This window comes from Ambystoma mexicanum, chromosome 10 (genome assembly GCF_040938575.1).
Source record: "Ambystoma mexicanum isolate Mex_15411 chromosome 10, UKY_AmexF1_1, whole genome shotgun sequence".
Classification (NCBI taxonomy): domain Eukaryota; kingdom Metazoa; phylum Chordata; class Amphibia; order Caudata; family Ambystomatidae; genus Ambystoma; species Ambystoma mexicanum.
In genome coordinates this window covers 850,421,268-850,446,009 of record NC_090932.1, presented here as the reverse complement: position 1 = coordinate 850,446,009, position 24,742 = coordinate 850,421,268, and positions in this window count along the sequence as shown.

The following is a 24,742-nucleotide window of genomic DNA, read 5'->3' as shown; positions in this document are numbered from 1 at the left end:
CTCAGGATCTTTAAGGTTTGTTTAAAATACATACTTACATCTTTCACATAATGCAGTGCGCAGCGTCCCCCTGCAGCAGCATGGTCATCATGCGCATGCGTGGTGGTACAGGCTGGCATGGAGCGTGGCATAGCCCATGCTCTGTTGCTGAGCTTGGGGGGCCCTCAGTATGGCTCACTGAGGGTGCACGGTTTCTCTTATGCCACTGGCACAGATAGATTAGATAGAGCTGGAGCATGTACACATTTAAACACAATGCAGCACCAGAGTTTGAATAAGCAGTTTAGTAGCTAATAAGGTAAGTAAATGACTGCCTGTTTAATGTTAAACTGATGAAAATGACATCAAAATAAACCCAACACTGAGACCAATTGCTGATAAAGGAAGCAGAAATGGCAGAAACAATGTTGAAAAAGGATTAGAAGAAGTGGAACAGGCAGGGCAACATAGCACTTCTGTCTTGTAAAGGTTTAAATGTGGGCGGTGAGCCTGCATCCAGGACTTAATAGAGAACAGGCATTAAGGAAGCTGCTGCCAAAGCCAGTCATTAAATGACGGAAAAGAAGATCTGAGTATCACCTACCTAACATTGTACCTCAAAACCCTAAGATTGAATTAACATGGCAAAAAGTGTGATTATTAGGGTAAATGAGAGAGGACCTAATACAGAACCTTATAGAACACCACTCATGAGAGAATTTGGGGAAGAAAATGTATCTTTGCAAGAAATCCAGGAAGAGTGATTGTTTAGGTAGAATGACCACCAAATAGTGCAAACCAAGAAATACCAAGCGAGGAGAGAGAGAAAAATCAAGCAGAACCAGAAAAGAAGAATGTTTATGAAGACACTCATGCAGAATGAAATTGGAAACATGAAGAAGAGCAATTTCCATGGAATAACCTGGTCTAAATCCTGACTGAAAGTCAGACCAAAGATTATGGAGATTAAGATTCGATGATGTTGATTTTGACAAGGCTAGCTGTGAAAAATGATGTCTATGTTTAAGGGATCTGAGTTGCCCGGAAGACCTAGTGACTATATTAATGCTCTTGCATGAAGGTACAAAAGCTTGTGTGTGAAGTACACTACAGTTCCTGGTTTTCTGTTCTCCCTGGCGTGAGACAGGGCTGTGTACTCGACCCATTTATGTTCTCCCTTTATATTAAATGGGCTCTGTGATAGCCTAGTTACCAGCGAGGCCGATGTTCCGAATTTAGGGAACATTTTCATCCCAGTCCTTGCTGCTGCAGATGACACTGTATTAATCATGAGAATCCTTTGATCAATTCAATGACTCATTGTTATTCTGAGCTAATGAAAAATATTGAGCTTTCCATAAGTCTGGCAAAATAATCAGTTACGTTATGTCAATGATTTAGATTGTGCTTTTGATCATGTGTATGGAACTTAACACAGAGTGTACGCTGCAAAATTCACTGCATCTAGATACAGCGGGAACACATCTGACACGTCAAGTCAGAAAGTTTAGAGGCTAAATTGACAATTAAAGTTTAAGAACAACTAAATGCCTCACGTTTCTTCAGAATTTTAACAATGAGGTCCAAGATTGGCGTTGAACTGGAAACATTTTCCAATGGCAAGGCCCTAAAATGGATAATCGCTCGATTTTGGTAGTGATACATCACGGGGGAGGAGCTGCAATTGTAACTGTGCTGAACGGAGTGGGCACAAATGTTTCTATGAACATATTTTGTGAGTACCATACTTCAGTGCCAAGCCATGTCTGCACTTAAATACTAGTCAAAGTATCTTTTACGTTTTGAAAAGGGTTTCAAGTGCAAGGACCATTTTAGGGCAGATGTTGAGGAGTAACTGGGAAGATGGAGAAATTGGAGAATGGCCACATTTTGAGTAACTTGATTTCTGCGCATGAGGTTGTTGAGAAGCCAGGATTTACCAGGGCACAGCCATCGCTCCATGGTCAGAATGAGGGCGGTATGGGAGATTGCATTGCAGCAGCCAAAACAAAAACAAAATCGATTTTACAACCTAATTGATTTGTTTTGCTAACCTCAGTTCGGGCTCCTAGATGGTTGCAAGACTTAACCTTTTCTGAAAAGTTCCTTAGGAGACCGAAAAGTGCAAGGGAGGAAAGGAATTGTTGAGTAAATGTTTAGGCCCTAGGAGCATAGTATCGGTTTTTGTGGGATTTACTTGGAGGTTGTTTTTAGTCAACTATAATATAAACTTCATGAGGCAAAGCTGGAGTTGGTTGAATGTTTCCTGGTGCTGGATACCCTGGGAAATAATTGGATATCATCAGCAAATGTACAAGTTCCAAATGACAGACATTAAAGGCAGGAAATACATGATAAAGAGGATCCCTATGGCACACCAAAAGGGACAGGGGAAGAACCTGGGGGTGAGGGACCAATGTTCACAGTCTGTGCTCTAACAGAAGTGAGGTTCTGGAAGAATACTCAGCGGGGTGAAAAACTCACACTATTTTTTAATGCCTGGGGAACGTAAAATGTATTAGTAGCAAATACAGTGAAAACATTCACCATGACTAGATGGCCCTAATCTCAGACTGACACCAGAGTAGTATGTGTCCAATATCTGGGCCACAAACTCAACTGAAATTTAGCAAAGATCTGATTGCAGCCAACAAAATATATAAGTTGTTGTAGCATAACCGTTTGCAGAGTCTTGGCCATCGGTGGAAGTCTGGCTACAGGTCAATAGTTTCCCAACATTCCACTGGATCAAGAGAGGGGTTCCCAATCAGAGGTACGATGATAGCAGTTTTAGGCCATAATGAACAATCTCCTAAGTAAAAGATACATTAACAAGGTGCGGAATATGACTGGTCAAATCCACAGCGCGAGCTTGTGCAACAAAGGCTTGTCACACATCTATGCTAGAATGGGTAGGTTTGAGTTTGCTCAAGGGGCTCGTTAAATGTGTTCACAATAGAAACAATCTCGGCAGGTTTATCAATAGCTTAGTCAATATGGTCATGCAAGAAGGTAGTTTTAGCCTTCACAATAACGTTTTTGTATAATGCCCGGGTTTAACATTACACACTAAGAAGGGAAGCATTCCTAGTTTTCCGCCACAGATTTTCTTTCCCCGGTAACATACTTTAAGGATTTTCAGGTCAGGAGAATACCATGAATTGCATGATTTATTTAGTCTGAGAAAGTCACGGGAGTCAATTACTGCTTTACATGATAATTGACATTTGTCAAAAAAAGAAAAGCACAAAAATCCTTATCACAATTAGGTGGGGTAGAAAGTAATGTATCTGGATTAATCTGTGATGATGCTTTTTTTGACCATTGTAGCTCAGTCATAGAGTGGCATCTTTTATTGTAACGGTGCAGAGAATGAATTGCAAAAAATCAGACAAAGAGATCTCTCCATGAGAATGGGAGAGTAAAGAGAAAGGTTCGGTCTAAGTTTCTAGAAAAGATCCCGCCCAGACAATGACTTTCCCTATGAGAACTGGATGAAGCATGGGCAATCAAAACAGATATTAAGGTCACCCAGAATAAGGATGTTCTCATTCAAAGATGAAATGGAAGAAAGGAAATCCTCCAAACAAGTCAAAAAGTATTTGAAGAGTCAGGTGGCCATTACACTAATATCGATTCAGCGCTTCTGAAGGGGAGTTTTTGAAGTAAATGAGCAATCTTGTGAGACAGTTCATCAATTTTTATTATTTCAAACTTTGAAATTGATAGCGAGGACTCCACCAGCCTGGATGTTTTTTCCTTTAAGCCCACTTTATGGAGAAATCAAGAGCGACTAGTGGATGAGAAATGCCTTGGCAATCTTCAGTTAGCCAAATTCCAGTGATTAGCAACATATGTAACCTATTCATAGAAATAAGGTCAGCAACATCATGTGCCTTGCTTACCTAACATTAAGTATTGCACACACCACTGAGGATTGAACTTCAGAATGTGGCAGTGGAAAAGTAGGGCCAGCTATAGAGGGACTAGAGTTATGTGTATTTTTAGTCAGAATCTTATTAGCTTGAATTTCATTAAGCTCCAATAGTGATGGGAACCTGTTTTTTGTTTAAGGCAAGCTTTCACTGGAAAATAATATTGGTCCTAACCCAATAACAAATGGATTGTTAGTATTCAGTTAAATTCAATTAGGCTATGTAACATAATTAACTCAACATTGGTATCAACACAAATGAAAAAGAGAGAAATTACCTGGTGAGAAAATAACTCTATAAACATGTGTGCATAGGAGGAGCGGGTTCAAGGGAAAATAGAGTTAGCAAAATAATCAGGCAGCAGGATTCAGGCCTAAACAGACTTTGTGGTGACACAAGTCAGTTAAGACCTGGTGTTATGACATTTTATCCCATTTTAGACGCCTGGGGTGAGAGGAGTAGGAAAACCACAGATGTATTTGTTCTCTTTGTTCATTTTTATTTCAACTCTAAAGGCGTCCTGGAACGTTTTAAGCAAATCATACCTTGCATTGTAGTAGATAGCTTTATAGTGAATATGTCAAATTTAAAAATGTCGAAAAAATAATCTCGAAAAAAAAAATTCAAATGTGTTTATTTTATTTATTTTTTAAATGGGAGGGTTCCCCTAAAATGGGGGGGTTCCCCCAGCCCCCTGTTTTTTTTACTAGCTAAACCCAAAAATAACATACAAATAAAAAAAAACGCATGCTAATAATTTTTTCGACATTATTATTTTTGACATTTTATTTTCGACATTATAACTGGCTACCTAGTAGATATCTTGTGAAGATATATACTATCATGTTTGTATGGCAAATAGTAAAGATATCATTATTATATAAGCCTGACATCAGTTTGGACTTTAGTTTTTGAAAGTGCTTGAAAGTGCCTTGACGTCATTAATGAGCAAGAGAGACTCCCATAGGTTTATTAGATTTGTAGTGAGAAGTATCTAGACACATTAATGAAACAACATTGATGATGTTTTCAAATGTTATATTTCAAACTCTAACAAATGTCTTTCTGAGTTAGCATTTATCTAACCATTCAGCTTATTGAAGGTAGTGAGGCACAAAAGCAGTTCAGCCTGCAACATACATAGATATATACATCGGTTGTGATAAGCGTGTGCACTTTCGACATCCTCATGTAAGTATACAAATGTCTATTATTCAGTGTGCCTACTTAACCGGCCTCATTTTTATTTTAGCAGCTAGAATTATTGTGTTCAATGCAGATTACATGGCTTATTGAGGAATCTTGTCTTTTCATTCACAAGTAGACCTTGGAAAAGAGACAAAAAGATTACCAGTGAGACAACATATTACAGAGGATTGTTGACCATGCTATCGTGGAAAATACCATTTTAATAAATTCTGTGTTATTGCTATTGATTCTTGTGTCCTGTACAGAACAACGGCCAGGGAATATGGAGTCGGAGCTGTTAGCTGTGAGGTGTGAAGTGTCTGGGCATGTGGATTACCTAATTTGATGTAAGGTAAGAAGGGAATTTCCCAGGTTATGAACTTAAAAAAAACCGTCAGTCCCTAGACGTGGTGTAGATACTGGATGAATCGAGAGAGAGAGAGAGAGAGAGACAGAGAGGGGTTTTATGATTTTATTTTGAATGTCATGGATTGATGTGTGATATTATGCTGTTTGTCTTGTTTTCTGATATCTGTGTCCATTCCGGTGCCTTGAATTGTTATAGTAGATTTTATAACCATTTTGGAAGCAAAGTGAATCTTCTTACACACAGTTGAGCTATACGTACTAGCAGATAGAAAATGCTGGTTTCTTTAAAGATACTGTTGTTGAATATCGGTGACCTTTCTATGTATTGTATGATTCATTTCTTGATGTGATGAATTGTATTACATCTATTCAGTGGATTCAGCTTTAGTGGGAAGTCTAAAAAGCAAGTGAGTTTCTGGTTTGTGAAGCTGTCATGCATGCTGGACGTGGTCCTACCTCCTACGCTCGTAGAACAGCTAGACCGTTCTATTCTAAATGGCGGTTGTTCGACACGTTGCCGGGAAAACGACGTTTGCACTTTTCACGTCGCTAACTCACGTGTATTCTGCTTCGTCACGTGAACTACGGCATTACGTATTTAAGCAGCGTGGAAACTTCACTCGCTGCTTCTGATTGAATCATTTGGCGTTGTGTAGCTGAACCTCCGGTCTGCATCCTTGCAGGTTACTACAGCTACCTTTTGGCCTTCTATAGCGTGTTTCCACCACACGCTGAAATCTGGAGCTGTTTGGTTGCGTGTACATCCACACGTTGTCTTCAAACGCGGCCGGCCTGGGCTGCGTGAATCCTGTTCGCGTGTAATTCCACACGCGCACGCTATCTTCAAACGCGGCTGGCCTGGGCTGCGTGAATCCTGTTCGCGTGTAATTCCGCACGCGCACGCTATCTTCAAACGCGGCTGGCCTGGGCTGCGTGAATCCTGTTCGCGTGTAAATCCACACGCGCACGCTATCTTCAAGCGCTGCTGGCCTGCGTGAATCCTGCTCGCGTGTAAATCCACACGCGCACGCTATCTTCAAGCGCTGCTGGCCTGGACTGCGTGAATCCTGCTCGCGTGTAAATCCACACGCGCACGCTATCTTCAAGTACGGCTGGCCTGGACTGCGTGAATCCTGATCGCGTGTAAGTCCACACGCGTATGCTATCTTCAAGCGCTGCTGGCCTGGACTGCGTGAATCCTGCTCGCGTGTAAATCCACACGCATATGTTGTCTTCAAGCGCTGCTGGCCTGGACTGCCTGAATCCTAATCGCGTGTAAATCCACACGCACACGCTCTTTTCTTCGTGGCTGTCCAGAACCGCGTGTACTTTGTTTATACCTTAAAAGGAGCGCTGTTTCCAACTCCTGCACCTGTGTTATTAACAGGGGGATTGATTAATTTCTATACTTTACACTACGTGGGAAGGAAGCTTTTCAAGGATAATTGGAAGGTGACAGTGAACAGTACTTTGGACGCTATCCTGTGGTGCATCAACCCGGTATCTAGCGTGAGCCTCGTTCCGTTCGGGATAAGTCTCCCTTACTAATCTTCCCTTCCTTGTCGTTTGTTCTACCTTGGATTCCACAAGAGACTCTTCTGGATTCATCTGCCCTAGACTCAAGGTCAGTGTGTGCATTCATGACATTTCCTATTCCATCATACCCAGGTTGGGGCAGTTATTCATGATACTTTATTTTGTTCTAGGCTGACTTCTTATACCTTACCCACGCCCTTTCCAGTGATCCATCGCTCTGCCTGTTTACCAGTCAGAGAGTTGTATCATTTGGAAGGTCTTAACTTGACTTCACAACTATCAAAACGCGTGAACAGGGATCCGGAAGACCCTACCACCTGTATCCTTTTAAGAACCGTATCCTTTTCAGTTAATACTTTGGTGCTTTCTGACAGAAGCTTGTACATAAAGTTGATCTATTTTTGTACACACCAAGAGTGGTTTTCATCCTCTCCTGCAGATGCAGGAGTGTGGCAGATGCAAGAGTGGTGCATGTCAGTGACTTGTTGAAACTTGCTTATCCAAGGCAAAGTATTGTTTTTGTTCTGTTTTTCTGTCCCGTTTGTGCATTAGGTCACATCAAGCTGTTGATGGGAGGAAAACAGCTTCATGCGTGAGTATATTGTAGGTTTTGTGATTGTTCATAATGCTAATGTTTCCCTACAGATCCTGGGAAGGCCTCTCGCTTATCCAAGTGGTACTGCTGGAGATAGGAGCATCACATCTCTAGACACTTAATGAAAAGCCTCCTCTCTGCACCTCTCTAGCATTTCTGATGACCCTTCAAACAGAATGCACCAGTACTGCAGTTGTTTCAAGACTTTAGGCATCATTACAGGCCTGCTGGTAAAACCTGCTGGTAGGCGGCAAGTTACCGGCAACCCCGTAACAACGTTTCCACCGCCTGACTTCCCGGTGCACCCGGGATATTTTGTGAGGTGACAGAAATGGTAAATTCCCATTCCAGTGGAGTCCCATAAGACTCCACAGGAATGTAGTCACTGAAGCACTGTAGCTAACCTGCCTGTGCTTCAGTGGAAACAATGCCACTCGGGGCATGAACCCCTGGCAGATCCAGCCTGGTGGGAGTTCTGTGCCCCTACTGGCAAACTCTTAGTTTGGCGGTCCAGAAAGGGTGCTGGTACTTTGCTACCAGATGTGCTGGGACCAATTACAAAGATACTATCAGATGGAAAATGGACCCTGACACTCTCATTCATCCCTGGTCATCAACATGGAAATCACCAACAAAGATAGCTTTTGTTTGTTAACTCATTATCAAGCATACACAAGTCTGATTCGGTCACACTGCCTTTGTATAAATCATTGTGCTCCAATAGAAACGGAAATGCATTTTTCACCTTCTCAATATCTATAAGCTGTTGCCAAATTATCTTATCTCTTTTGGCTGCACCGTTAACTAAAACAAACAAATAATCTGCAATGTCACACTTCACTCCTAGAGTGTTGACATTTTCTTCCAAATTGAGAGGTAAATTCACAACTTTGCCTCTAACACATTTCACATATGATTTTTAGGAAAGTTTAACATCTTTGTTTACAATATTATAACTTCAAAAAGGATGAACCATTTCCAATACAATTTTGTCAAACATGTTACATTTTTAAAGCACAATAGAGATATCAGGCACTACCTTGTCGTTCAAAACACTTCTTACAGGAATAATTGTTTGATTATAAAACCCAAAACAGGGCCTGATTCACAGAACGTTTTTCTATGGGATTGCAACTTTATAAAATGCTTTTCTGAATCAGGTCCACAGTATCTACAAACATAATGTGCATCACTTCTGTCAAATCGTTCTTCTACAAACAAATACAGATAAAGTTTGTTCCAAAATCTTCTACACTGTGTTTAGTTTTCTCCTCAATGTACACTACTTGGAAAGTGCATCGACAAGATACGCAACCAATGTCACATCTTTCAGTAAAAAACAACTCAAACATTGCAATACTTTTTTACACTGTTCAGAAATCAGATCCTTTGAAAGCATAGGATCATCATTTCCACATCTTGTAAGTATTCCATCTACATACACATAATCAATGAAATGCATTGTATTTATCATTTGCAGTGTAGAAACTAAACGTTCTACAGTTGCAATGAAATGTGTTTGATTTAAAAGTGCAAGAGACATACTTGGTGTTGTGCACTCATAATTTAAGTAGAAGTTATCTCATATGATTATCTCGTATGATGTGCATCCAACATCCATATATAACTGATACATCTAGTTTTATCAAAACACGCTAGAGAGTGATCCAGAGGTCCTATTTTTTCACGAACTTCACAGTCATCATTTCTCTGTAGCATCTTCACCTATCTTTGAACATTACTATTTCTGTGCAAAAGTTGCAAAACTCTCTTTAAGACTTTACCAGAAAACATATCAATATTGCACAAAAAATTGCACGTCCATACCTAACTTTGCTTTTTAGGTTTTATGCGAGATTGGCCTAAACTTTACATTTCTGTATTATCAGACCTTTTCATTTATTCTTTTTTAGAAATCACACCATCTTTGGACTTCATAGCTACACCCACTCTTATCAATAGCAAGATGCACATTCTTTCCTTAAATTGAATGCTCCTCATTAAAAAATCTTTCTGTATGGGAAGTGTGTTTCTACTCTCTGCCATACACATCACAAACATTGTCACTTGTAAGTACATGCACTGTTTCTATATTTCTGTGGAATGGTTTAGTCACCATAAGTAATTTCCTAAATTTATTCCTAAGTTTATTCAATACAAAAATAAACAATTTTCTTTTCATATGAAACGTTTTTTTTCAAATATTACTTCTACTTTTTTCTTTTGCAAAAAACACTTTACAGCATATCTAAATGTGACTTTCACAATTCTTCAAAGATTTGTAAAAAATGAAGAGTGGTACCTTTTCCTATATATTCAGCTAAAGCCACCTTAACTTTTTGCGCCCTGTTGCGCAGCCTATGGCTACAATGATGACAGCACAGATCAGATCACTAATAATATCACTAATTACATCACAACAGTAACAAGCATTAAAGTTGGCCTGCAGCCATGGTCAGTGTGCATGACCAAATATATTTTAACACATTAATAGGTACTAATCATGGCCTTCAGTCATGGACACTGTCCATGTCTACTCTATATTTTAAAACACTAACAGGCCACCAACCATAGACTTTGGCCTTCAGCATTGGCTACAGCTTTCAGTTATGTTAACTGTATATTATATTCAGTAATCAGGCATCAGCCATTGACTTTAGCACAATACTGGCCAGTGGCAACAATCTTTGTCTGTGCCCCCTATATATTCTAACATATAAATGGGCCTCACCAGCCATGGCCTTTGAGCATGAGCAGTTTGTACATCTTTTGGCCATGTCCCCTGTATATTTTAAAATACTAACATGTCATATGCAATGCACTTTGCACGTGCCCACTGATTATTATAGAACACTAACCATCCTCTATCTATGGCCTTCAGCCATGTCCGGTGGGAAAAACCCTGTCCATTTTAGAATTGTATCAGACCACTAGTCATGGCCTTCGTCCATGTCCGGTGAGCATGGCCACTCAATATTTTAAGACTCTTGCAACCCGTCACTCAAAGATGTTCATCAATCACAAACTCATTTTACCTGTTTTGACAGTCCTATTGTTATGTATAAAATATTGCAGACTTTGAGAGGTACTGAGCAGTGAGATTAAATTGTTTCCTGAGGATCTCTCACTCTGGTTAAACATTGTGCTACGCGTTCCTTGTTTTATGACCCTTGTCAGCGGTTTCCCCCCTTCTCACCTGTCTGTGTTCTTTATTGGAGCTCTTCGATGGAGTCTTCTTGCGCACAGTGCGGGTCTTGTATAACCCTGTGCAAATGTCCTCGGGTTCCAGCGTGTGTTCAGCGTCCCGAGTCCTGGATCGTTCAGAATGTCCGGGAAGTCCTGGAAACAGCAAAGCGTGTACTCGGAAAGCAAGTACACAGAGATCCTGGATGCAAGTGAGGACAAAAGGGGAAGGAATGAATGAGGAGGTAGTAATAGGGGACCGGGAACCAGAAATCAAGAAGTAAACAAGAGCGAACTACAGCAGCACACGTCTAGCCACTGTAAGCGGTAGCGTTGAGACACGCAGAGCCGCGGGGGGGGTGTCTGTTTTATAGAACATGATGCGTCCGACGCGTGAACTGGTAAACAGCGTTCCGTGTTTGATGGCCATGTTGGGAGTACTGCTGAGTGCAAACCCCTATGTGTCAGGGACCAGGAAGTCCAGAAGGGACACGTCCGATGGTTCATGACAACCGTCTCTTGGTGACTGTTGTGCTACACTGTACAACCACAAGTAATAACATTTAAGCAGCACCCAAAAAGTACAAAAATGACAACTGCAAGATTACAATATACCCAGGTATGTGTGCCCCCATAGCGAAAATCTAAAACAGGCCCCATGAATATACACACAGATAAAGAAAAAAGAGGTAGGAGCTGGAAACTGAAAAACACCAGAATTCATACACGTAACAAAATGTTAAAACATGCATTTTTTTCTTCACATTTCATATTTAGTACATTTTTTCTATTTCTTTTTAAGGAATGGATTAAAAAAATGGACACTTCAAAATATTCCTGCCATTCCCAATTGGCCATATGTTCTGAAAGAGCCTTGCCCCAAGCATCTAGGATACCACCTCCCACTGTGATCAAGCTCTGACAGGTTTTGCACATCACCACAAAGTTTAAAAAATCGGGTGAAGGCAGGATGGACTGAGGTTGGGTGTTAGTTGGTGGAAAATAACTAATAATGGTATTGGAATGCTATGTAACAGATAAATACTGCTGTACTGATCTTGCTCCATGCGTGTTAACCTTATATTTCACATGAGCCTTACTATACAATTCATCCCCTTCATCCCAATGTACGCAGACAAGATGTTGAATTAACGTTGATGTTTCTAAACTTTGCAATGGCTTGTTTCAAGTTCCCCTCTGCAAAACCTTACCATAAAAATTGCACCTGACCACCTCTTGTTTAAAATGGCGGCCATCAAGGGTGAACAGTTTGTATCCCATTCCATGGTGGACATCTTTTTTAGTTGCAAAATGCTGCCGTGTCTTGCGACTGAATAAAGACATATTTAGTACCCCAGTCAAATGAGTCCTAATAGCAATAAGCTGAGTACCAGGAGGGCATCACCTTATCACGTAATGTCCCAGGGTCTTTGTTAAGGCCCTAGCTTAGGTCTGGCCTATGACCATGGGCCCCCCAGAGCATTACCTAACAGAGTAATGCCCCCCGGCTCAGGGCTTATTGTTAAATAATAATTGCCTGCAACAGAGATGTGCAATATATTACACACTTAGACTGAGTACACACTAATTGCCAAACCCATGTGTAAATTGATTTCTTTCCATGTTGTTTTTTATTGAAAATGATATACATAGAAAAAAGAAAGAGTTAACAATATAGATCTTGTTGAATGTGCAAACACAAATCTGTATGAGGGTGAAGGCTAATTTATCATAGTGCAAGCTCTAAATAACACAACAAATACACTCTCAGAGTTTACACTGTAAATATTTACTAACACTTACTATCTGCTTGTCGAAAAGATGCACAGATGTTTATATCAGCAACAGAGTCAGCATGTGCACAGTGTGACTTCTGCAATCATAGCCTAGATTGTTATAAAAAAAAATGCAAAGTTTTTATAAACAAACTTATAAATAATACGTCTAATGCCATAACTGTTTCATCTATGTTCACATAATCCATTTTGTTTTTCTAAACAAGGTGGTAAGAAATTGCCACTTAAGGATGACAATTAATCTGGTATTCATGTATTAACTTGTCCCAATCTTTAGTTGAACCACCTCCCACAGCTACCCGTTGGTGGCACAGATCACAGATGACAATCATTACTTAGACATTGGGAGCCAGTAAAACTGGAGCATATGGAGTTCACACTGCTGCCAAAGTCGAGGGTTCATTTAGTGTCAGTGGTGTCGTACTAGTGGAATCAGGTAATGGATATGGTGCCAATTTGCATGCACATAATACATGAGCCCGATGCATTTTTATTATGTCGGTCTCATGCAATTTCCTATATGACTCATCCACATCATCCCAGTAGACTTGCACCAGATGATTTATCATCATTGATGTTCCCAGTCTTTTCTGAGGGAACACTAGAAGGGCCACTCCTTAATGTTTTCCTGCACAATGTGCACTCAACATCCTCTGTCTCCCTTTTAGAACATTGTTCTTTCACCTTGAAATATTTCCAACTCTCTACAGACATTTTCATTCCTGTGCATTTCTTCCTTGCTGGTGATGGATTAGGGACCCAGATGGTATCATCGCTGCTGCTGCTGCTGATCTCATGATTATACATGTTAAAATCTCCAACTAGTAACGAAAATGTAAAACAACAAAAATAACAGCTCTAATAAGACAATGTCGTGAAATATTTAAGCCTCCTCTCTGATCCTCGCTAGAATTTCTGATGACTTTTCGAATGTAGTGCTCCAGAACTATAAGAGTTTCAAGACTCTGGATGCAGCTGGCAGCACCTCTAATAGGTGTAAGCTGATTCTGCACAACCACCGCTCACAGCTACAATGAACGGGCAATACCACATGTAAACCAAAAAAGGCTTCAGCCCAGTATAGGCCAGACCATCCGGAAGGCGGTAGGTGCTAGTTTGAGACATAGTTAACAGCATCTATCTCTCATGCACATTTAAATAACATTCTCCCAAGTCATGGACAACCTCAGAAGTGGAGGCAAACAGGGAAGATAAAAAGGGGAAGAAAGAAATCCCATAGGGCACATGATAGCCACACACCTATGGGTATAGCACAGAAGGATAAAAGTGGCAAAAGAAAAGCCCTGAGATCTAGGACATGATAGAAAATATCCTCACCCAGCTAAATCAAGGAAAAGGACAACTGTCAGGAGCAGTCCATTGAAGAAAAGACGAAAACGCTGTAATCTTCAACTGATGATAAAGACAAAAAAGCGCTAATGAAAAAATATATTGAGTAAAATCAGATGGAGAATGGAGACAACTTTCACCCACACACTCTCATTCATCCATGGTCATCAGAATGGAAGCCACCAGCAAAAATAGCAGCATACCTGATGAGAAGGTTGAGAAAACCACTGGGCAAAAAAGCCAGAAACAAACTACAGAATAAGTGCCTGAGGCCACATCTGCCCAATAATTTGGCTAAAACACCTCCAGAAAAACAATGCTCACCTGCATGGACAGGTATACTAAAAACATCAAAAAACAGTTTGATGCATCTTGGAAATCATACCAATATAAAATACTAGGTGTGTTGGGACCAATTTCATAGATACTCCACCTAGCTGATAAAGTAAAGAGAAAAGGGAGGAGCATACACCCTACAGTTCTCACAAAATGGGCCCCAAAAGCCATATGCCTACTGCATAATACCAACAGTACAATCCCAACAAAAAGAAAAGGGCCTCATACTATATATTGATCCTATGTCAAGCAAGCTACCAGCATCGAAGGTAGTTGCAGCCAAGGGCAAGTTATTTAGCAAATCGTTCATCAAACAAAACTCTAACAAATTATTTTCATTTGTATTCATTCTTTCAAACTTTTTTTATCCCTGATTTAAGAAACAACAGTGTGGTGAAAATAAACATTTGTTACTTGTTCTGTTTTGTTTGATTTTTATCTAAATCACTAGCTTAAACATCATTGACTACATATCCTGCTGACATATTTGAACATATAAATGAAAAAAACACCATGGAGGAGTCTAAGTTGTATTGCACATTGTCACTTTGTTGGCTAATGTGCAAATCATGTGTTCAAACCCTGAGAAATAAGCAATGAGAGGAAGTTATGAAGATGTGCATGGGTAAGCTAAATGTTTGCCTTAACTCCATGGAAGAATTAGTGTGCACAAAAAACAGTCACTAACAGCTGGCAGTATTTCTGTGTTAAGTAGCATCGGAGTAAGAAGGACATTACAAAAGATCAGTGTGCTTCCTATTGTAAACAATTGCAGAGGGAAGCTTCCAATAAACCATCCAAACTTTTGCAGTCTCTAATTTAATTAAGCACCTCATTCAGTCCCATTACGACAATATAGAGGAAACCAATACACAAGCTAATTTTAATCAAAATGTACAAACCCATGACCTACAGTCTGCGCACAGGTAATTGCTGTAGAAAAGCACATCTGCAACACTCTCTTCCACTTCTATCACTTCCTCTGTTCCAGCCACCTCCACCCAACCTCTTGCTATCCTACCTGTACTCAATCTGCATGATTGCAATAAAAAAAGGCATGAAGATGTGTATGGAAATGCTAAATATTTGCCTTGGCTCTGTGTCAAGTAGCATCAGAGCAAGAAGGACATAACAGAAGTGAAGTGTGTTTCTATTATTAACTGTTGCAGATGGAAGTTTCCAATAAAGCATCCCAAACTTTTGCAACCTCTAATTTGATTCAGCACCACATCCAATTTGTTTACGAAACAGTGGAGAAACCGTACAGGAAGGCTAATTTCCATCAAAATGTACAAACCCATGGCTTATAATCTGCGCACAGGTATCTGCTGTAGAAAACCACATCTGTATCATACCCTTCCACTTCTTATGCTTCCTCTGTTTCAGCTACCTGCACCCAACCTCTTCCCATCCTACATTTACCTAATCTGCACAATTACAAAATAATGTGTTTGAAATGTGATAACTGCATCATGATGTGAATTCACACCCTACATAGTTACTCAAGACCAATTTTGAAAAACCAAAGCAATTGCTGGCACTACAATTACATATTTAAAAAAATCAGTGGCAATTTTCTTTCCCTGTTATTTTACAAAAAAGTAAAAACAGAAAAGAGTAGGCATAACAAGCCAATACTTCAAATATTTTTTGTGGACTGAATTTCATTGCTGAACCTATAGTGCACCTACATTTATTGGAGCAATTTGCACTGGAAAAACCATTCCACTTCTTTTTTTAGATAAAAGGAGTTTGCACAACTAATACCATTCCTATATTCTTTATGAGTGTATATTTAAAAGAAAAAACAATCAAACATATTTTTCATGACATTAAACACTAGGTTTCACAAAACAACAAACACATTAAGACAATGTATTTTCTCTTATAGATAACCACACAGTAACCACTCCATCATAACAAATACTTGTAAAGCACACACATTTTCAGATCACACCACTACAGAAAAACAATCTATTTAAAGCACACACATTTTCAGTTCACCCCAAAAAGCACTTTAATGCACACCATAATGGATTATACAAGCAATGTAAATAAAATTACATTCCAACTGTTCTGTGGAAGTATACTTAGTAATTCTATATCATGCACCTCACTGACATACATTTACTTTGCTAATAAACAACTTCCAACTATTATTCACCACCCATTGTCTACATATGTAGCAGGACCACTTCATTGGTAACAAATACAGTAAGATACAAAAGAAATCACAAAGCCACATTATCAACATATTATCAAATAAAACATTCAAGAACCAATGACAAACAACTGATTGATGCCAATCATTTTTTGTTACAGGTAGCACGATCTGCACAATGTGAGTCCTGCTGTCAAAATAAGAAAAAGTAGACAAAGTGCTGGGTTTCATAGTTTCCAAAATCAAAAGCAGAAAAAGAGGACTATATTGCAAGAAAATAAAAAAATTTCTGACACAAATTCACTGCAACATATCACAAAAAGTACACATTTACAACATTAACAGTAGCCAATTAGAAACACCAAAACACACACAAAACCTTTCTGAGCATGTCTAGTAGCCAAGACTATTCAACACGACTGCAACATTTTCTTGTAGCTGCGGCTACATGTAAATTCTCTACAAACTGAAAACCAAACTAAGCCAACCTTCAAAACTTCAAATAAGACAAGAGAACATCTAAGCACACAACAAAACAGTACTACAAATGTGCTAATATACTACACACAGTGTACCCCAAAACAGTCCTTTTAAGGGCTACTTAACACATACAAATACTCAGATACAATAAAATAATACCCAAAGAAACATGGTGTATGTGCATCTAAAACTAGAGTAGAGTAGCTCCTTCTTCTATCTAATTTTCTTCTGTTTTCTCCACAGTCTCACATGTACTAAATTGTGAAAACACACAGCCAAAATAGATAAAACTCCCAAAGGCCTACTGTGCCATTGGCCACGGCCAGTGATTTTTCACCCGACAGCCACTACCTATAAAAATCACTTTTAGAAAGAATTAAAATATGAATATTGGCTAAGATGCTGATCATTTGTGTGGTGTCTTTGACAAAAGAACACATTTCACACACAAAAGGTTGCAAAAAGAAATCAGCAAAGGTGGATAGTGGTTCCAAAATGGAGCTTATAACCGAGACAATCGGTCTCCCAGGTGGTGTAGTTTGATTCTTATGAATATTTGGCAAGATGTAGAATGCTGGAATCGTAGGGTTGGTTTTGGTAAGAAAAAGCTGTTCATCAGTGTCAATCCAGCCTTCATGTCCAGCATGTTCCATGAGGCTGGAGATCTCCTCCCTTAGTCATTGTGTTGGATCAATGTCAAGCTTTCTATAGAAAACAAGATCTTGTAAATGTTGTAAAGCCTCCTTCAGATAGGCCTTGTTTGTCCACAATACTATCCCACCTCCCTTATCAGCTGGTTTGCTGACAAAGGTTCTGTTATTCTGTAAGCTCTTAAGCATCTTTGTCTAGGTTATCTCTGTGGTTGTTTTTGGACTTTAATAAAGTACAGGTCTCATAAATTATCTTATTTTCAAAAGCAATAATGGCAGGACTCACCATGCTGTCAATGGGTACAAAAGTAGAGGGTGGTTTAAGGCCTGTAGTATTTTGTCTTTTTGAGGCTAGTGAAGTTGAGTCTCAGAAAATGTATTTGAGACAAAGCAGTCTAAAGAATTTTCGCAATTGCAGCTCTGTTTGGAAATGGTTGGCCCTAGTGGTAGTCCTTTATGACTTTTGTTTCATGATCAGATAGTACGTAATCAGTTAGGTTGAATACTGGTATCACCAGCCTTGCTGTTGTCCATTCCAGTTGCGAGTAGGCATTCTGGGGGTCACTGCTGTTTGTTGTGGCCCTGCTTCCCTCTCCCCCAAAATAATTGTGGCTGTTGATCAGGCGGCCCTCCGGCCATGCTTGATGTGCCTGCATTATTGGAATCTGAGTCGCTGCTGGTCGTACTATTGGAGGTGTATGAAAAGATGACAAACCTCCTTTTCTGAAAAGTTGTTTTCCGCCCCCAATTCATGTTTTGAGTCAATTTATTTTGATCTTCATAAAATGTTTCTACCATATAGAGATATGTTTTTTCTTCCTCATAGTTTTCAATATCTTTTTTTAGTTTCCAGATTTTTCTATCTAAAGTGAATTGTTTGAACTTTACTATTTTGTCTACATATGTTTCGGCCCTTGTGTCTTTTAGGCATTACCTCTAATGCTTACTGACAATCATTTATCGGGCCTGATAAATGGTTGTCAGTAAGCGTTAGAGGTAATGCCTAAAAGAGACACAGTCTGAAACACATGTAGACCACCTTCAAGGCCATATCCACGAGCCTGGCCATCTTGGAGGCCAGACTTCAAAGGACTTTGTATGAATTTATTCACTATGACTTTTGTATGATTTGGTCCTCCTTTTGTCACTATGGGTAAATAAGAAGTGTTTAGAAACACTATCTTTCGTTCTGTATGACTAATTAGGCAATATTGCATCTGTTGTATAAGAACTTGAGTCACTACTAACCCCACTACAGATCCATCTTTGATAAATGTGAAAAATCAGAAGTGAAACAGCACCCTTGTGTTTTTTTGCAATCCATGATCAAAGAATTTTTTTTTTTATTGGAAAAAAGTTTTTGTTTTTAGAATTGAATAAATCATTTTGTAGAACGAAAAATTTTGTGGAAAATATGTTTGTCGCAATACAGTGGAACACTATAATTTCACACAGTATTCACTTGTTGACTCAGACCTATGTTTCCCACAAAAAGACAGAAACCAAAACAGCCAACTGTCTCCAATCAGCCACACAGTTTTCAAACCAGCCATGATATCTGCAGTATTTCTCTGTTTCCAGGAAAATTATGCCTAGTTTGAATTTCTAGTAGTGTGTATGAGCAGGATATGTATGATGAGTGTGTTTTTTACTTTCTAATTGGTCGATGGTGCTGCTGTTATTATTCACGGCTTTCCAACGACCGCCCAGCATGCAGCATTGCTAATAATGGTTAGATCGTCGTGCCAGCCGTGGCTATATTTGAGCAAGTGACACGTCGTGTGTTTGTGAACGTGTGGTAGTTGCAGCTATACGAAAGTTGGGTGGTGTGGCATTTTATATGCACTGCGTGTATTATGGGGGATGGTAAGAGACTAGGGGATTGGAGGAGAACTATGAGGTGTGGAGGGGGTGCTGGTTGGCATGTTGGGGGCAGTTTTTGGAGTTTGGTGGAGGGGAAATACAATTTTGAATTCATATTTAGTGAAAAGCCACGGTCATTAGAAAATGTGTATAAAAAGCACACGCATAGGCGCGTCAATACTATTCTGCGCTTCATTTGTTGCAGCAAACCGCAGGTATATTTAACATTGCTTCTATAAATATACATTTTCTGTGCAATAATCATATGTTGATGTGGATGATACAGTACATAATTTTATTTTTGTGTCTTATTTTACGTACTTGGTTGTTCACTTATTTGATTTGAAGATTTGAAGGCCAATTTAGCTTGATTTGGGGCCTGCAGAAAAATGTGCGTGTAGCCACGGACACAAATAAAGATCTGTAGCCGCATGGAATAGCTGTGGGTATGAAAGATGGTAGGTGGGGTAAAAATGGGATTGTATCCGTTTCATTGTTTTTTACTGGTTGTTGTTACTTTTGCATTTGTGTAGGGCTTAGTGATAGGCTGTGAAAAAAATGTGTCAGCCATTTTAGTAGTTTTATTGGTGTATACAAGTACTCTTTCTTTGGTGTTTGTTTTGGAAAGTATAAAAGCCAACATTTTCTGCAGTTTTATCCTTTTGATTCCTGAACTCTGAGTGTGCACATGGCAGGAGTGTGGCTTATGTGAAAGTAACTTCTAGTCTTTATTTACACATTTGAAAGTTTATTTGCAGTGCTGTGTGTGTTAGTTGTAGTTACCATTGCGATCAGATGTTGTTCATTATTATTTTCTTCATTTGGTGTTCTGGTACTTTTAATGTATCTTCAGGTATGCAGCACTTTTAGGTGTTTGAAGTGTGTTGTGAGGTCGTTCAACTGCTGGTGTTGTGCAAGATCATTTTTGTAATGTGCTTATGTTTGTATTTTCCTGTAGCTGCATTGTTATCATCCCAGTGGATTTGCACAAGCTTTTGTATAGTTAATTCCTGTGAGAGGTCAATCTATATTCAAAAGATAATGGTACTGCTGAAGATGGAAGCAGGAGATGTATGGCAATCTTTCTTAGTGACATTTGTAGTATTTATAATGATTTTTCACATGGAGTGGAATCTCTTCCATTCCTTAACTGTGGCATCTCCCTTGGCTACCCATTCAAGAAATCGTCCACACAGGACTTTCATCCCTGAATCTGGGAAGTGTTCTGTGGCAGTGCACCTGGTGAATACAAACTTGTTTATGATACAGCTGTTGAAGTTTAGAAGAAAAGGGGGGAAAAATAAAATTGCCACTTTAAAAAAAACTATGACAGGTAATCTGGTGTTCTGCAATCAAATTCTGCTATTCGCCAAAAGTGACATCTTCCTTAACTACCCAGTCGCAGCATTTTGTACACATGACTTTCATCATGATTAGATTTGGTGTTGGTAAGAGGAGTTTGTGTACTGGATACCACTACTGATATAGAGGCTTCATTTGCAGTTGGTGTTGTTGTAGTCCTGGTGGATGGAGGTTATGTAGTTGGTGCTGATCGCCTTCTATGCATAGAATGGGCCCCATGCATTTTTATTTTGTGATGTTCATGTGCTTTACGATAGTCATCATCAACCTCATTGCAATGGATTCAGACTAGATGGTTAATCATGATAGATCTTCCCAGGCTTTGAGATGGAACATATCAAGGCCCATGGCATAGAGTTTTATTGCAGAAGGTGCACAGTACCTACCCAGCTTCTTTTCTGGAGCAGTGTTCCTTTACTAACTGTTTATTTCATTTTTGTGTGCTTCTTCCCTGGCGGTGATGGATTGTCGATGCAAATGATGATGTCATTACTACTCGAGCTCTCATGTCCACATATCTTGGAATGTCTTAGTAGGAAGGAAAAAGTTAAACTTTCAAAAAGCGAAGACAAAAAAGACAATGATGTAAAAAATTGCGAAGTTTAAAAAAAAAATGGAAAAGTAGTTTGATATACTAGATCTGTTTGGTGACTTGTTCTCCAAGGTTGCTTGTCCTACCATATTTTATCTTGTTCTCCAAGTTTACTTATTCTACCCTATTTTCTCATGTTCTCCACGTTTACTTAACCTTCCCATCCTTCGTCCTGCATGCAACTAGTATAATGTTCTTTGTTTATTTTCACCCAGTTTATATATCCCTGTTTGTTTGTTGTAGTGGTATTATCTTATATTGTTGTATTTTTTTATTACAGGTTGGATTTTTTCTCCCAATGGCCCAGTGATTAGTATGTGCAGAGAGAATAAAAGTGAACTATGCAATGTGATGCACTGCATATAAAATATGAGGGTCATAAAAATGTTTGTATTAAATTGTGTTTATTAAAGTGTGTGTGTCATTGAACTGATTTTATTTTCTTTTTTTCAGATAGAAGGATATTATATATTATTTTAAACATAGATGTATAATCGCGGATATTGTCTAGCCCAATGTGCCATTGGCATTTGGAGACACGGGTAATCGCAGCAACGACTGGGGGGTGTCCTAGGGGCAATTTTGATGACAAATACCCACGGCTATAACTGTAATGTATGAAAAGTGCATTCTTTAAGTACTCCTTTTTTACTGTATCTTTTGTTATTAATATTTTGCATTAAATGTATGAAAAGTAAGACATGCAATGACATAGCCGCGGTTATAAGATTTGGGGCGTAATTGGATTTTTGGGTAATTGCAGCTTAACATTTTTTGAAAAACAAAATTAAATGTGGACCATTTTTTTAAATATGTATTGAGTGTAGTGTTTGGAAGCAGTTTTATGCGTTTTCTTTTAGTTAGAACAGATATATCTTTGTCTGTAACCCGATTTTCTAGATTTTTACTGTCCTTTTTCAATGATTGCATGTCTTTTTGAATATTTATTCAGAGTTATTTTAATTCTGTCAAAGAATCCATAATTAGATTTGTCGGTCCTTGTTGTGATTTATTTATTTATATATTTGTTTTATTTCTATAGCACTAGAGACAAAGCCCTAAGGCATAAGAGCGCTAGGATAGGACAAACACTGCGACATTTAAGCAGGATCCTTTTCCCTGGTGCTTCCTTTTTGAATCTTCTAGAGACTAAAATCACTTTTTCATCTGTTTGAAAATATTTGAAATATTTTTAAACAATTGAAGATATAATACACTTTCAAAATATGTGTGTTGGTTGCATACACATTTGATAGTTTGATAATAGGTAGATACATTATATATGTTTGGTGACTGAAATGTGTTCCTTTAAATAAAATTCTTAGTCTCATTTTACATGAATATATAGAAAGTACTTACAAAATCCTGATTGTGATGTTTTTTTTTCTGGTGCGTTGTTTTCAGAGTCTTATTTTTTATAATTGTCCTCCAGCAATTCCATCTACTGTTTGATTTTTAGTAGTGGTACAGAGAATCAAGTCTTGTGAGTTAACAGTTAGAATTTGGAATTGAGGAAGGTCAACAAGGAGAGAAGGTGGACCGTTTGTGTTTGCGTTGTGATTGGTTCATTGCTTGTGTGGTGAGTAGCTGGCAATAGGATTTGAAGTACCTCAGATGCTGTTGAATTGTATAGAGCCTTTGAGAGAATGTATTTGTAGTGATGTTTATGTATGCCAAAAAATGTAGATATTATTGTATTATTATATTAAGAGTTTTTCTACATGGTACATTTTTATTGTTTGAGGTTGAGGTGTACCATTAGGAGATAGTGCTATTTTTGGGGTATATTTATAGTTTCATTTGATATTTGAAACATGGAGCCAATTTCAGAAGGATAGGAATCTCTTTGTTCAGAAGATTGTGGAAAATATTTTGAGAATGGGGTCAATAGTGATGTTGAGGACATAGTTGATGAGGTCTCAAAGCATTGGCTTACAAGTTTTTTGTTTGTTTTATAATATTATTTTAGATGGAGTGTTTAAAATGGGAGGTATATGCTGAAATTGTGGAGAAATATTTTTGACAGGGAGCACAGGTTTTTTTCTCTTTGGGAAAAGAAAATTAATTAATCATCTAAAGACAAGTTTTTCAAAATGTTTTGAATCATCGTAGAGGTGAAGAGTATTTCTCTGATAGAAAATATATTTTTTGGTAATATATTGGTAGAAGAACCCAAAGGCTCTTTTAAGAGCCACCCAGGGAAAATGTTAAGTATATTGGAAAAGGAAAATACTGTTGATGTCTTTTTTTTAAATAGCCACGGTTACGATGGAAGCCAATAAAATGTCGTGTCCTGTCAGATGTATTATAGCTGTGGGTACCAACCGCAAGATATGTTATATCCGTGGGTATGAGCAGTCAAATGGCACTTTGTGTATTTTTGGTGGGTGTAGCCGTGGCTATAACTGTTGCACTAGCCGTGGGTACGAATGCTTCATTCACATTGCATGCTTTTTGGCGGTCTTTGATAGCCGCATGTACCAATCACGAGACTGGTCATAGCCATGGGTACGAGTAGATAAATGGCACGTCATGTATTTTTTGCGGGTGTAGCCGCAGCTATAACTATTGTGCCTTAGCCGCGGGTATAATGATTCCAATTTCTATGCATTGATCATGTTGCTCCATTGATTTGACATCATACAATTTCACATGTGTTTCTGATTCAATGCCCTCACGTGTACCTTTATGTTCTTTGAATTGTTACAGCTTGTCAGTATGTATTTTTGAATCTGTAAAAATGTTACAGGTAGCCGCGACTACTGGCAGTTGACTCGATACGCGGGTACGAATGCTCCAATTGCACATCATGCTTTTTGGCGGTCTTTCAAAGCCGCGGGTATGGATCCATCTGCTGTACCCACGGCTATAGCTGGTTGTATTTTACAGTGATAACATTATATTATGATGTTTTAGCTCAGATCTGTACATGCGTTTTTGTTTGGATGTTCTCATCTGAAGGCTAATGTGAATTGATTTTGAAATCTTTTTAATATGTGTTTTGAGTGCATTTGAAAAATGTACATGTAACCATATCTGTTGGTGAGTTTTCATCGTTTAACTGGGGTTATAGCCACTGTTATGTTATTGGGAAAAATTAGGAAAAGAAATACAAGTTTTTGTAATGTAGTGTGTACATATTTTATATAGTATTCTTTAAAGGATTGTGTTGGGGCTTATTGACTGACATAGCTTGTAATAGAAATGTGTTTGTCATTTTACCTGTTTGCTTTCTACAGTTTTTTTGTGCTATTGAATTGTGAAGGCTATGAAAGTGACATTTGTGTGAATTTTTGACAGTCTGATTCGAGAACTCAGAGTGTGCACATGTTCTGTGTTTAGCTATGGAGAAGATCTATTCATTATT